The sequence below is a fragment of the Berghia stephanieae genome, chromosome 4 (genome assembly GCF_034508935.2).
Source record: "Berghia stephanieae isolate SIO BIC M18660-M18661 chromosome 4, UCSD_Bste_1.3, whole genome shotgun sequence".
NCBI lineage: Eukaryota > Metazoa > Mollusca > Gastropoda > Nudibranchia > Aeolidiidae > Berghia > Berghia stephanieae.
The window spans coordinates 15,431,278-15,436,413 of record NC_088363.1 but is presented as its reverse complement, the minus strand read 5'-3'; positions in this window follow the sequence as shown (position 1 = coordinate 15,436,413).

The following is a 5,136-nucleotide window of genomic DNA, read 5'->3' as shown; positions in this document are numbered from 1 at the left end:
CTCTGACAATAATGGTGGAGGTGTCGATGATACTGGTGGTGATGGTGGTGGTGACACTGGTGGTGATGGTGTTGGTGACATTGGTGGTGATGGTGGTGGTGACATTGGTGGTGATGGTGGTGGTGACATTGGTGGTGATGGTGGTGGTGACATTGGTGGTGATGGTGGTGGTGACACTGGTGGTGATGGTGTTGGTGACATTGGTGGTGATGGTGGTGGTGACACTGGTGGTGATGGTGATGACATTTGTGGTGATGGTGGTGATGACATTGGTGGTGATGGTGGTGGTGACATTAGTGGTGATGGTGATGACATTGGTGGTGATGACATTGGTGGTGATGGTGATGACATTGGTGGTGATGGTGATGACATTGATGGTGATGACATTGGTGGTGATGGTGGTGATGACATTGGTGGTGATGGTGGTGATGACATTGGTGGTGATGGTGGTGATGACATTGGTGGTTATGGTGATGACATTGGTGGTGATCGTGGTGATGACATTGGTGGTGATGGTGATGACATTGGTGGTGATGGTGATGACATTGGTGGTGATGGCATTGGTTGTGATGGTGGTGATGACATTGGTGGTAATGACATTGGTGGTTATGGTGATGACATTGGTGGTGATGGCATTGGTTGTGATGGCATTGGTTGTAATGACATTGGTGGTGATGGTGGAGGTGACATTGGTGGTTATGGTGATGACATTGGTGGTGATTGTGGTGATGGTGATGACATTGGTGGTTATGATGATGACATTGGTGGTGATGACACTGGTGGTGATGGTGATGACATTGGTGGTTATGATGATGACATTGGTGGTGATGACACTGGTGGTGATGGTGGTGGTGACATTGGTGGTGATGGTGATGCCATTGGTGGTGATGATATTGGCATTGGTGGTGATGGTGGTGGTATCCATATCGATGTTGGCAGCTACAATAGTGGTGGTGGTGGTGTTGACGATAAGGACAATGACAGCGATGATAATGGTGGTGGTGATGCTGACAATAGCGACGTCGACTGCGAAGACGGTGATGTTGGTGGTGGTTGTGGTGGTTGTCGTGGTGCTGGTGGTGGTGGTTGTGGTCGTAACAATAATGACGACAGTGATGAATACGTCAGCGGTCATGATGGTCGTGATGCTGACGAACATTCTTACAAATCTCTGTCATTTCCTATAGCTAGATATAATCCAAACTTTGATAATGTTGAGTCTTGGATAAGTCTAGCTAGATGTGTAAACCAAGATGTATTAATTTGATATTGTTCCCCTGGGCATTCATGTCTATTCCAGAAAGTTTTATGATTGAGGCTGCAGGCTTTGACGGGGAGTAGTGTGAGGCCCAACCGAAAATATTGCAGTCAGAATTACAGTCAGTGAACCACCAACCGGATCCTGCACTTGCGGCACAATTTGATTGGCTGACGTCATCGTGGTCCATGTTCCAGGCTGAAAATGGTTGGTTTTTGTGACTAGACCAGCAGTCGTTTAACAAGTAGCCTGTAGAAGAAGTCCCGCTATAAGGATCTAGTTCATATGTCAAAGAATACCCGCTGGTGTGGTCTGACATAACAACGGCTTTTAATCTCCTGAAAGTTAATGTTCCAACATGAAAATAGATTGTGAGTGTCATTTGTTTAAACTGACCAATTGTGTTCAAGAACTGCATGTGTTTCAGCCCAATCCAGAAATGGCTGTCGTCAATATAGAATCCGTCACGATATTCCTCCCATGTTTTGTTGAAATCTTTTTCTCTACTGTTTAGAATTGCTAACGTTTCATACCAGGTCGGGTGGCGCCTACAGAAAAAATCTATGAGGTACGACCCATCACTTTAGCCGACAAGGTTGGTTTCAACCTGACCCTGAAAGTTGCTACCATGAAAAAGGTCATCACCTTGAGTTGGGTACGTTTGGCAGGTAGGCCCTGTCCATCCATTCGCGCATTGACATCTCTGGTTTGAAGATTCCCATTCGCCGCCGTTTGCACAAGTCTTTGACCTATAAATTTGATCTGTTACCATAGTAACACAGCCCGACACAGCCCCACATTTGTGATGGATGTAGCAGGAACCTGTACTATCTAAGCTGGCACCAATACAACTTCCATATCGTGCACATTTCATTGAGCACCAAATGATTCCAGTTGAAAGTTTTTCTAATTTTGAGCATCCGTTGGAGATTCGAGCGTTAACATCACAAATCGAAGACGCAAAAAACTTTGATTCTAAAACACTGCAGTTGATGTCTCTCATTATTATTATCATCACCATCCAAAACACCAACAACGGTTTAACAATCATTGTTGTTCTTTGACAAGAAGCTGTATTTACTTTTACTTTAAAGATCAGAAGATTAATACTAAAATGAGAAATTCACGACACGACTTGGTTGTTCACAATAGAAAATCATAAATCGAAAAGACTAAGATGGATTTTGAAATAAGGACAGTGACAAAGGAATAATATATGTATTGATGCTATGTGTTTTGGTAAGATAATCACAAGACCCACCAGCCGGATATAATGTACCATTACACAAAACTATATTTGTAACCCTAACGTTTATAGTCTGATTGATAGCATTTAGTGAGAACTAATCATTCCAATGAATGTCTAAAAACAATAACAAAGACTTGAGTGAGGTCAACTTCGTTCATCTATGGCCATGACCTATATTTACTTTCCATGTGCTCAAGGTCATTGGTCACATTGAAAAATGTGCTCAAACTGACCCACGTAGTGAAAAGTGTTCACAGCTTTTTAAATATCTAACATCTCGATTGGTCATTTTATTCAGCTTGAGACATGGGTGTGTTTACAACTTTCATAAACAAAGCAGCGTGTTTACATTTATGAAGATATATCCAATCGTTGGACAGCAACAAATCATGTGATTGATGACCTGGTTGGGCGAAAACATGAAAATAGATCGCTCCCATTGCTTCTTTCCTTTCACAAAAATCAACGTAATTTGGTCAACACAATATCAAGTCCAATGCCTTTATATAAAATACTCACAACGTCCTCCAGTCAAATAAAACGTGCCAATACACAAAATAATGTGTAACCTTTAACCTTTATTGTCTGACTGATAGAATTCAGTGAGAACCCGCCAGCCAACAGGTTGTTTAAAAACAATAACTTAGAGATGAGTGACCTCAACTTCGTTTCTTCTATTCCTCAAAATGAAAACTTGTATGGGAAATCAATCTTCGCTCAGAAATCTTGTATTTTAAATATATTGTTCTGGAATTACTCATGTACCTTGTTCTAAATATTATATCTTGAAATCACAGGCAAAATTGTTGTTACCACAGTTTTCTACGTCTAAAATCCACCCAATTCTTGTACGCAGACAGATTGGTTTGTATATGAAACAAAAATATACTGGAATTTAATTATTTTTTAAAGTAAAATATAGATAAGTGACAACCTGCTCTGTAAAATCGTGAAATTATGATTGTTAATCACATTATCGCCATGCCTAGATTCTTACACAAGTTCTACTCTTTTGGTTCCTCAATCATTGAGAGTGTGTATGTAATCTCTCTACTTCCCTTACACACGCCCCCCCCCCCCTCCCACATATATATATATCTACTCGTGTATGCGCAACATAGAACAAATAATTTCTAGCTACAACAAAAAAAATATTAATAAACCACAGACAAGAGCAAAACCCACCCACCAGAAAATGCAACTACAGAAATAAGGAACATTGCCCGCTAAACAAACAAAGTTTAGAATCAAGTTTAATTTACCAAACCACAGTCACCGAAACTACAACAAACAAGCAAGAAAAGTATTTAGGACTAACGGAAAATAATTTCAAAACAAGATACAACCTCCACACCTCAACATTTAGAAACACTAACAAAAAAACATCCACAAAACTCAGCGAACATATTATTTGGAAATTAAAAGACAACAAACTAGACCACAACATTTAATGGAAAATTGTATCTAAAGCAACAGGATACACACCAACATCAAAACAATGTAGCTTATGCCTGGAAGAGAAATATACTATAATCAAACACCCTCATGAAGCCACACTCAACATGAAAAATGAGATGTACAATACTTGTCCACATCGCCGGAAGTTCTTGTTAATCAACTATAAACCGGAACCACTTCAACAAACAACAACAGTCAACTCATGTAACACACAGTCCTGACGATGGCTAATTGGGCCTGAAACATTAATGTTGACTGTCTCAAACATTTTGGGAAATATTAAAATAATAATTCGCTCCATTGCTACATGTCGAGCACTTTTCGTACCATATTTGTATCAAACACGATTCAAAAAAAACAAAAACAAAAAAAAAAAAAAAAAAAAAAAAAAACAAAAAAAAAAAAAAAAAAAAAAAAAAATATATTTTATATATATATATATATATATATATATATATATATATATATATATATATATATATATATATATAACCTTTGTTATCTACGTTAACTTGAAGAATGACTAAAACGTGGATGGCAAAAAATCAATAACAAAGACCCGAGTGATGTCAACTTCGTTCTATCAAGAGGTAGATTCTTAGGATTTTGGATGTAAAAAGCAAGGATGGATAATCTCTATTGACGACCAGCATACAAAAAAGATGCCATCACTCTAACCTCTCTCCTTACCACCCGCAGCAAAATCGTCACGTTTGTTACGACACAATATTGAAAGTATGCGCTTGGCTAAGAAGCTCATAACATTGCCATCCGGAAGTAAAAGGGACCAACACACAAAATTATGTGTAACCATGAACGTTTATAGTCAGGTTAATACAGTTCAGTGATAATTACTCATAAACGCGGATGGCAAAAAACAATAACAAAGACCTGAGTGACGTCAACTTCGAACTATCTATACGTTTCTCTTATTCAAATATATTTTGCACATCACAAATTTTGAAGAATGATCTTTGTATAATAAATAAAAACATAAAGTTGTTTTGCAGAGAGCTTGTTTGAGTTTTCAATAATCAAATTTGCTGGGTAAGCCTGCCTGCCATTTTTGGGAAAATACTGAAAAAAAAAAAAGATTAGTAAGGAAAGAGTTCAACCAGAAGTTGAATTACACAAGGTTTGTATCCAGTGCTCCCGAACAGTGGTTTTACAC